The sequence below is a fragment of the Hirundo rustica genome, chromosome Z, assembly GCF_015227805.2.
Source record: "Hirundo rustica isolate bHirRus1 chromosome Z, bHirRus1.pri.v3, whole genome shotgun sequence".
In the NCBI taxonomy this organism is placed as follows: Eukaryota; Metazoa; Chordata; class Aves; order Passeriformes; family Hirundinidae; genus Hirundo; species Hirundo rustica.
The window spans coordinates 48,042,809-48,053,928 of NC_053488.1; positions in this window are offsets into that span (position 1 = coordinate 48,042,809).

The window sequence follows — 11,120 nt, forward strand, 5'->3', positions numbered from 1 at the left end:
AGGGGAAATTTTTTCACAACCCTTCACCCAGCTCTTTGGGTCTACCCCACCAGTCTTTGAAGGGTTCAAATCTCTGAATGTTAATGATATCATACAGTGGCTGGTGTTGCTGGTATGCCTGTTCTGTTTAGCATTTAAAGATAAGGGGAGACTGACCTGGATAACCAACCAACCACCCTGATACCTACCCTAGGGAAAAAGGAAACTGCCCCACAGCCTGACCCCGCCCCACAACCTGACACTGTCCCACAGCCTGCCTCAGGAATAAACCACCCAGATTTCGTGAAGGAGATATGCGAGATGCTGAGGGAGTACATTTCCCCTGTAGTAGCCTCATTAGCCCCAGCTGCTGGGAAACCCTCCCCCTGCCCCAACAAAGGAGAGTCTGATGGTGCAGCAGTGGAACCCACAGATGTTACAACCGTCCAGGTTCCAGCTGAGCCACAGGGGCAGCCACAGCCAGCAGCAGTTGCCCGCGTGGAAGCAAAGAAGTATAAGATGAAATCTGAGCACCCAGGCAACAAGGATAAGAAAGGAGGGCCCTCACAACCCGCAGGGGAGTCAGAGGTTGAGATCATCACTGACTCCCTGACATATGAAAGTCTCCGTAATCTGCAAAAAGATCTTGCACGACAGGGACGTGAGGCTTATACAACCTGGTTACTTTGGGTCTGGGACCTTATAGGTACAGGCGTGCAACTAGATAGTGGTGAGGCAAGGAATTTGGGACCCTTGACCCAGGACTCAGGTGTGAATCAGGTATTCGTACGGGAGCCAGGGCCCCTTTCCCTTTGGGGGTGGCTTTTAATGAGTGTACAGGAGAGGTTTGTCCAGAGAGACAGAATGCAGGAGCACCATCATAGAATGCGCTGGAAGACCATTGAGGAGGGGATCCAAAAGCTGAGAGAAGTGGCGGTATTGGAGGTACTCTTTGGGAGGGGTGGACAGCATGATAATGACCCCGACAAAGTCAGGTGCACAGGGCAAATACTGTGGAATCTGGCATCTCTAGGACCATCTCAATATGCCACATTCATTGCAACAATTCATCCTGATAACAACCGAGAGACAGTGGGTTCTGTAGCCAACAAGCTCAGAAATTACGAGAGTATGATCAGTGGCTCAATGCAGGCTCAGGTCTCTGCTCTGGCTAAGGAACTCAGAGAGGAGATAAAGGGGGTGAGGGAGGAGATGAGGAGGAACAGTTCCCATGTGGCACTGGTGCGAGTTACAGGCCCCAGAGTCAGAGCTCAACAGCCCCCAGCTAGAGAGAGAGGGTACACCCCACAAGCTGACCTGTGGTTCTTTCTGCGTGACCATGGAGAAGACATGGGAGGGTGGGATAGGAAACCCACTTCTGCCCTGGCAGCACGGGTGTGTGAGCTCATAGAGAGAAACACTAACCAAGGGGCTCCCACTAAGATGAAGGTAGCCTCAGCATCCCCTGACCAAGCTGCCAGGTATTATGGAATTGAGGATATGTCAGATCCCTGTGAAGGAACCTCTATCATGTATGGCCAGGAAGGGAATAATGACCAGTGCTAGAGGGGCCCTGCCTCTAGCCAGGGAGAGGCACGGGAAAACCAGGTCTATTGGATGGTGTGGATCCGATGGCCTGGCACATCAGAGCCACAGAAATATGAAGCTTTGGTTGATACTGGTTCGCAGTGTACCCTGATACCATTGGAATATGTGGGGACAGAACCCATTTCCATTACCAGGGTGATGGGGGGGATCACAGGAATTGACTCTGTTGGAAGCCAAGGTGAGCCTGACTGGGAAGGAGTGGCAGAAACATCCAATTGTGACTGGTGCAGGGGCCCCACATATTTTAGGCATAGACTTCCTCCGGAATGGCTATTACAAAGACTCTAAGGGACTCAGGTGGGCTTTTGGAATAACAGCTGTGGAGGCAGAGGGCATTAAGAAATTGAATAGCTTGCCTGGACTGTTGGAGAACCCATCTGAAGTAGGACTCCTAAAGGTAGAAGAGCAACGAGTTCCAGTTGCCACCTCGACGGTGCACCGCCAAGAGTATCGGACAAATCGAGATGCCGTGATTCCCATCCACAAGATGATCCGTGAGCTGGAGACCCCAGGGGTGGTCAGCAAAACCCACTCACCATTCAACAGCCCCATCTGGCCTGTGTGCAAGTCTGATGGAGAATGGAGACTGACTGTAGACTACCATGCCTTGAACGAAGTGACTCCACCATTGAGCGCTGCTGTGCCGGACATGCTGGAACTCCAGTACGAGCTGGCGTCCAAGGCAGCAAAATGGTACGCCACAACTGACATTGCCAATGCATTTTTCTCCATTCTCCTGGCTGCAGAATGCAAGCCTCAGTTTGCTTTCACCTGGAGGGACATGCAGTACACCTGGAACCAACTGCCCCAGGGGTGGAAACACAGCCCCACCATCTGCCATGGACTGATCCAGGCTGCACTGGAAAAGGGTGAGGCTCCGGAACATCTACAGTGCATTGATGACATCATTGTGTGAGGGAACACGGCAATGGAAGTGTTTGAGAAAGGAGAGAAGATCATCCATTTTCTCCTGAAAGCTGGTTTTGCTATGAAGCAGAGCAAGGTCAAGGGACCTGCCTGAGAGATCCAGTTCCTGGGAGTAAAGTGGCAAGATGGACAGTGTCAGATTCCCACTGAGGCCATCAATAAGATCACCGCAACGTCCCCACCGACCAGCAAGAAGGAAACACAAGCTTTCCTAGGCGCCATAGGCTTTCTGGAAAATGCACATTCCTGAGTACAGGCAGATTGTGAGCCCTCTCTACCTGGTTACCCACAAGAACATGATTTCCACTGGGGCCCTGAGCAGCAACAAGCCTTTGCCCAGATCAAGCAGGAGATCGCTCATGTGGTAGCCCTTGGCCCAGTCAGGACGGGCCCAGATGTGAAGAATGTGCTCTACTCAGCAGCCGGGAACAATGGTTTGTCCTGGAGCCTTTGGCAGAAGGTGCCTGGGGAGAGTTGGGGCCGACCACTGGGATTCTGGAGCCGAAGCTACAGAGGGTCCAAAGCCAATTACACTCGAACAGAGAAGGAAATCTTGGCCGCCTATGAAGGAGTTCAAGCTGCCTCAGAGGTGATTGGCACAGGAGCACAACTCCTGCTGGCACCTCGACTACCGGTGCTGAGGTGGATGTTTAAAGGAAAGGTTCCCTCCACCCATCACGCCACCGACGCCATATGGAGCAAATGGATTGCTCTCATCACTCAGCACGCCTGCACTGGAAACTCGAATTGCCCTGGGATTTTGGAGATAATTACAAACTGGACAGAAGGTGAAAACTTTGGTCTCACGGATGAAGAGGAGCAGGAACAAGTGACACGTGCCAAAGAGGGTCCACCATAAAACCAACTGCCAGCCGAAGAAACACGCTATGCTCTTTTCACTGACAGCTCCTGCTGCATTGTAGGGATGAACCGGAAGTGGAAAGCAGCCGTATGGAGCCCCACATGACAGGTTGCACAAGCCACTGAAGGAGAAGGTGGGTCAAGCCAACTTGCTGAACTCAGAGCTGTTCAACTGGCCCTGGACATTGGTGAAAGAGAGAAGTGGCCAAAGCTCTACCTCTACACTGATGCGTGGATGGTGGCCAATGCTCTGTGAAGTTGGCTGAAGAGATGGAAAAAGGCCAGCTGGCAGAGTAGGGGGAAGCCAGTCTGGGCTGCAGATGAGCGGAAGTGTCGCGGTGCTGTTCCTCATGCTGATGAGCGCGGCCACGGGCTAGCTCAGTCTCGTGCACCGCAGCAATGTATGAGGTCGGGGTGGCAAGCCGGGCGAGCCACCTCCTCCCTGTGGGGTCTTGGTTCCCCTCTCAGCGACGGTCAGCAGATGGCAAATGCAACCCACGGCTAGCTCAGTCTCGTGCACCGCAGCAATGTATGAGGTCGGGGTGGCAAGCCGGGTGAGCCACCTCCTCCCTGTGGGGTCTTGGTTCCCCTCTCAGCGACGGTCAGCAGATGGCAAATGCAACCCACGGCAGCCAATCAAAAGGCGGACTCCTCTGGGCTCAGTTAAACAGGATTTTATTCAGGGGGAGAGGCAGCACGGGGCTCAGCACTCTCTGGCCCACCGCCCAGAAGAGACCCCAGGGCCAGGTGTGCGGCAGGTTTTAAGGGTGGGTGGAAACGGGGGTGGCAACAACCGGTCAGCCAGTCACAGGGATCGGGGGGTTAACCGGGGGTGTGAACCATGGAACTGGGGACCAACCACAAAATGAGGGGAGGGGGTCTCCCGGGCCCCAGCCTATCACTCGGCACCCTTCCCGGAGTTTTCTAGAAGCCAGGGAAGGGTCTCTGAGTTACAGGCAGGCGTCCACGAGGGGGGGGTGGGGATTGACAGCGACAGGTGCAGGGAAGGGATGAATGACAGAAAACGTCTGGTTTTACAATAGACAAAACAACCGATGCAGAAGGGAAAACCAATGCAGAACACAGGGGTATACAGTGAACTAAACCATTATAAAAATAACTTTAAAATCTTACAAAAATAACTTAATAACTTAATAAAACAAGTCTCACACCACCACGTCTCCCCCTTTTTTGTTTTTTCAAGAGGAGTGGGGCTGGAACGGAGGACGGAGGTCAGTGAGGCTGCGTTGGGTACCCCAGTCCATGCTCTTCTTCATCCAGATTTCTTTCTTCCTCGTCGTCGGGGGCCCCCTCCAGCACCTCCTCCTGATCCAGCTCCTCTTCCTCTCTGCGGTCTTCCAGTGAGGCGACGAGATGGTTTATGGTGGGGGAGTGTGGGGTGGAAACTAACTTATACAACATCCTTTTTAAAAGTCCGAAAGCAAGGATAACAAGTAACAAAACAAACAAACACAGCAACCCAGTTTTATCATAGATGAAGCCCAACCGGAGATTCCCCAATTAGAAGACAGTCCGCCCAGCCAGTCCTTGGTCTCCGTTTTGATGTTGGTCACTTGTCGGATGGCGGTGTAGTTGTTCGGTTGGTGGACCAGCCATCCAGCGACTGGGAGACTCAGGCTGAACGTTGCCAAGGCTCCGAGGGCTAGGTGGAACCTCCTCGGAGCGGGGAATCCGGCTCGGGTTGCTGTTATGAAAAACTGAAAGACACTAAACAAATACGTTACTTAAATTTGACAACAGCAGGGAAAGGGATGGCTCCGCCCGGAGCTGATGTTCAGCTCTCCTCGTTTGATGTTTTCCTTTTCCGCCTCCACGCTGTCATGGTGACTTGCGGACTACCGGTTTTGCCAGATCCTGGGCTTTTGGGAACATAGGGCCTCACCCACTTTGCTGGAATCCATTTCGGCCCCGTGGGGGTGGACATGCAGGCGTACCCACGTCCGCACGTGACCAGATCGTGTGGCCCTTCTGTCCCTCCAGACCCAGGATCTCTGACCATGACCTGAGGTTGTTCATTGACCGCAAACAGCGAGCTGGCACCGAAGTGCTGGACGATGGGCGGATTGAGACCTTCGTAAGAACAATTCAGGAAGTTGATTGTAAACAAAGCTCTGGCCAGCCTGACCGATGGTGACTCTGTCCTGAGGACCCTCTGTTGTTGATGCAGCACACGCTTGATGGTCCCATGGGTCCTCTCAACCATGGCTTGGCCTGTGGGGGAGTGGGGGATGCCGGTCTTGTGCTCCACCCCCCATTGCTGCAGGAAGCTACGAAGCTCCCTGGATTTATACACCGGGCCGTTACCGGTTTTCAGTTCTCTCGGAATGCCCATGAAGGAGAAGGCATGGATGAGGTGTTTTATGGCATCCCCGGCCTTCTCCCCTGTGTGGGCAGAGGCGAACACAGCTCCAGAAAAGGTATCCACTGACACATGTATGTATTTTTGTCGTCCGAATTCTGGGAAATGTGTGACATCTGTTTGCCACACCTCACAGCTCCGCAGCCCTCGGGGATTAACCCCTGCATGTAGAGTTGGAACAGCCTGCTGGGAGCATGATGGACACGCGGCCACGATCGCTCTGGCCTGTTCCCGTGTAAGGTGGAAACGGCGAACAAGGCCAGGCGCGTTTTGGTGGAAGAGCTGGTGGCTGAGTTTCGCCTGCATAAAGATGTTTGGCAGGGGGGCCATCTCGGCGGGGGCAGCAAGGGCATCAGCCTTCCTGTTCCCCTCTGCGATGAACCCTGGCAAATCGGTGTGTGATCTCGTATGCATCACAAAATAGGGTTGCTCTCGGTGGGAGACCAATCTAACTAATTTCGAGAGCAAGTCATAAAGTGCTATGTTAGACACCTCCTGTAAAATCGCCTGATCTGCTCTGGATACCACCCCCGCCACATAGGCGGAGTCTGTGACCAGATTAAAGGGTTCGGGAAACCGCTCAAATGCCCTAACAACAGCGGCCAACTCAGCGACTTGAGGTGATCCTTCCACCTCGGCAATATCAGCCTCCCACTGCTGAGTTTGAGGGTCCTTCCAAGTCAGAACTGACTTGTGAGACTTTCCGGACGCGTCTGTATAAATGGTTAGAGCCTTGAGGGGCCTCCTACTGCGAACCTCTTTCAGAAATAAAACAAATTTAACTTCCGAATTGAAAATTTTGTGGGCAGGCCGATGAATAGAAATTTGCCCAATGAAGGAATCCAGGGCGAATTGGAGTGCTTCGTTTTCCTGAAGCAAGTGTTCCAACATAGCTTTAGAAATTTGGCCCGATCTTAAACCAATTGGGATGTGAATACATTCGAAGTCACCGCTGGCCAATTCTCTGATCCGGAATCTCGCTTTCTGGATCAGCTCTGCCACCAACTCTTGTGGCCGGGTCATCCTCTTGGACCGTTGATGACTCAGGAAGACCCACTCTATGATTGAGAGTGGATCATTCCCTTCTCGGTCCTTCTTTGGGATGTTCCTCCATTGGAAGATCATCCCATGGAGGTGCGGCAACTTTCCCATGATGATAAATTTGAAAGGAAGCTCCGGGTCGAATCGGTGAGCTTGCCTCTTTGACATTGCATCCTGGACCTTTTCCAGTGCCTTCTCCGCCTCAGGGGTAAGGACCCTAGGAGAACTCAGCTCCTCTCCCCCTTTCAATAAATTGAAAAGGGGGGCTAGGTCGTTAGTGGTCAGACCCAACCAGGGCCTTACCCAGTTCAAAGCCCCACACAGTTGATGGACATCCGCGAGGGAAATTACTCTTTTTTTAATCGCCAATTTTTGCGGCACAATGGTCCGCTTCCCAACCTCAAGCCCGAGGTATTTCCAGGGCGGCATCCGCTGAACCTTTTCTTCCTGTAGCTCAAACCCTGCAGCAACCACTGCATCGACTGTCAGACCAAGCACATGGGAAAGCATGTCATCATTCGGGGCGCACACCAGGACATCATCCATGTAGTGGTAGATGACGGCCTGTCCGGCGGCTGCGCGGACAGGGGACAGCAAGGAGGCCACATACCACTGGCAGATAACAGGTGAGTTCTTCATCCCTTGCGGGAGAACTCGCCAGTGATAGCGTCTCCTCGGGGCTTCCCGGCTGATGGTGGGAACCGAGAAAGCAAAACGTGGGGCATCGTCAGGGTGCAGAGGAATTTGAAAAAAGCAATCCTTTATATCTATAACAGCCAATTGCCAATTTTGGGGGAGCATAGTTGGGGAAGGCATCCCAGGTTGGAGAGACCCCATGTCTTCGATAACATTATTAATTTGGCGGAGGTCCTGAAGGAGCCGCCACTTGTCCTTCTCCGGCTTTTGAATTACAAAAACTGGGGAATTCCAAGGGCTCTCGGTTTCTACGATGTGGCCCTTGGCCAATTGTTCCTTCACGAGCTCCTCGAGCGCTTTTAATTTAGGTTTTGAAAGCGGCCATTGCTCCACCCAAACTGGATTATCAGTGAGCCAATTAAGTTTTTTGGTGGGACGCTCTTCAATGGTCACTGTGGAAATGTCCACTGAGGGGTCGGGTATGTCAATCTTGACCCCCCATTGCGACATGAGATCTCTGCCAAGCAGAGGCTCCTTGTAATCTAAAACAAAAGGACGGATGTTAGCCAATTGTCCTTTTGGCCTCTTAATTTGCACTTAATTTGCTCCTGGATTGTCTCGCCAATTGCAGCCCTCTGACACCTTGAACGTGTCCAGCCACGTCCTGCAGAGCCCAATGTGACGGCCAATCTTTCGCTGGCACGACCGTCACATCCACCCCCGTGTCTAAAAAGCCTCTGATGTTTAATGTTTCCCCACCCACCCTAAACTCGCAGTCCACCCGGGGCCTTTCTTCAGTGATGGCTTGCACAGGGCAAGCCACTGGGGTGTTGTTCGGTCCCCGGGTAGGGATGATTTGTGTGATCACCTGTCCCTTAGGAATAAATGTGGGTGGATGGGTGCAGCGCAGCCAGAGGATGAGATCTCTGGGGTTGTTGACGAGAACCCCTGGAAGAAGCTCGACCTCTTGCGGGGTGTACTTACAGTCCCCGATGATGACAAGCTCCTTTCCTTGGACTGGCCAGGCTCCTTGTTCTTTGGTGTTTATGGAAAGGAAGGTCCAATCCGCCGTCCTCAGATGGAACGCTTCGGTGAGCCACAGCCGATAAGGTTCATGCCTTGATGATGTTACTAAAATTGGCTTTGAAAGGTCATGGTCAGTACTGTATGTCAAATCTGGTATGTCACGTCCGGTATTATTGTCTGTCTCAGTGAAAGGCAGCGTATCATTGGCGCTAGATGTTTCTTCCCCCTCCCCCGCTGCTCAGTCCGCCCTATTTCTATCTTCGCACCGGGCGGACTTGCGCTCCCCCCTTAGTTTAACTGTCGGGAGCTATCTCCCGACCCTCCCCTGTTCCCACTCCCCCCGCCTTCCCCCCTTTTCTTTTTCAAAGCTTCAACGGCATCCCTCAGTGGGCAGGTGTTCGTCCAGTGCCCGGGCTCCCGGCAGATTAGACACCGGTTCTTCTGGGGCACATACGGTCCGCGTGTCGGTCCTTGGGTGCCAGACACTGCTGAAACTCTCGGTGTTATTGATTTCCCTTCCCGGTCGTTTCCCTGCATGTAGGGGACCTTTAGCTGACACACCCTGAGCATATCTGGAAGGGTCGGAGGGGGGTCCAGAGGGGGACTCAAAATTGCACTCCGGCACATGTTATTTGCATTTGCAAACACCATCTCCCTCAAGATCCCATCCCTTACCGCCGCTTCCGTTACTTGCACCTCGATTGCTTGGGTGAGCCGCTCGACGAATTTGGTGAAACTTTCCTTGGCCCCCTGCATGATCTTGTAATAGGGTACGACCGGGCCGTCTGGCACCATTCCAAAAAATGCGGAGACCGCATGCTCCCTGGCAATCTGGAGGGCTTTGATGGGGATATCTGAGGTTTGGTCCGATGGGTCAGCCCATCTCCCCTCACCCATAAGGTGTTCTAAAGTGAGGGGGTTCCCGTTATCGTCCACCGCAGTCTCCGGGTCTCGGAGGAGACTGGGCAAGGCCTCCCTGAGCTGCTGCCTCCATGCCGCTACCCACAGTTTGAACTCTGTTGAGTCAAGCAGGCAGGAGAACAGCTGCTTCAGGTCCGCAGGAATAACAACAGCGGCATCGAGATCTGAACGGAACAAACCCCTGAAATAGGGGCTGTCCCGCCCATAATCTCGATGGGCCCTGCACAGATCCCAGATGGTGGACTGGGGGAACAGGTGATGGATCGCTCGGACCTGCTGCCCTCCTCGGGAGCCCTTATAAACGACTGGGGATACCGAAGGAACAGGGGAAGGCTGATGCATCCCTGCAGGCTCAGGCCCTGGCCCCACCCCCTCCGGGCCCAGACTGTGGGAACCGGAAGGGGGAGCGTGGGAACCAGCAGGGGGAGCGTGGGAACCGGAAGCCCAGGAGGCAGGTCTTCCAGCAGGGGGCGTGGTTTGGGAACCTGATGATGTAAAGTGGGTGTTCCCATGAGGGGAGTAACTGGGAGGAGCCGAGGTGGAGTTTTTGGTGAGGGAGGAGGTATGGGCGGAGCCCTTTTATGAAGGGGAGGAGTATAGGAAAGGAAGGGGTTGGAAGAGTTTGGGGCGGGAAGAAAAGGATTTAGAGAAGAGGAAGAGGGGGATGGGGAGAACCGTGCCATGTAGTCTCCTCCATCTTGGGGATAAGGGGTAGGGGAGCCATTTTGTGGTTGGGGAGTCTCAGCTAGACTAAATCTAACACGAGGTTTATTAACTGGGGAAGATGGGGAAGGGTGGAATTCTTGAGCAGCCCAGCCAGGGCTGCCCAAGAAGCCCCGAGCAATCTGGCTAGGACTGCCTGGGCGGGGGGGTCGAGAATTCCTGGGGGAGCCTGAGCCAGCAGGTTGGGGTCCTGCTGCTCCCTTCAGAATTCCCTTCTGGGGACGAGGAGAAGGGACAGAGGGACAGGGAGAACAAAGGGCAGGTTGTCTTGGACGTGGCTGTTTCTGCACTTTCCTATTAATTTGTGTAACAGCGGCTGAAAGCTGCAAAGCCAAATTGAGGAATTTGGAGGCTTGTTTGTCCCCTGAGAGTGCCAAATTACGGATTTTGTTTTGTACAACCGTCCAAAACTTGGGGCTGTACACTTGCTCTGGGGACACATGAGGGAAGTGCAGGAAAAGCCACCTCACAAACCCCTTGAGCTCGCCCCTTGAAACCTTTAACTGGGCGAGCTCCACAACCGACTTAAAACTATGATACACACCTTTTTGGGCAGCGGAGAGTTTTGCGCCCATCTCTCCGAAACCGAAAAACCAAAATCAGGGGCTCAGGGACACCTCAACCCGAACAAATCCCCCTTGCCTGCTGCCCACCCGATGACACCCAGACAAAAGCAAACTTAACAGAAAAATGAACGCGGAGGTCACTCCCCTAAAACCGGGCAAAACCTGAAACCCAAACCCGGGGGGTCCGCACCGAAAAATAAAATCGCAGTGTCTAAAACCCCTGTGGACACTTCCACCCAAAAGACAACTGCCCGAAACTTAAAGTTTACAAAACGAAAAAGAACAAAAGAGCACCCCGAGGAGAGTAACCCGCAGGGGGATGAGGCTAACCACCACCCCCCCGAGCTGCGCAGCCTGGGGTCCCCCCCACTCCTGGAGGATCCCTCCCAAAATTAGGGTCTCCACACCGGGAGCACCCTCCGAACATAAGCCTCCTCACGAAGAAGGCTTAC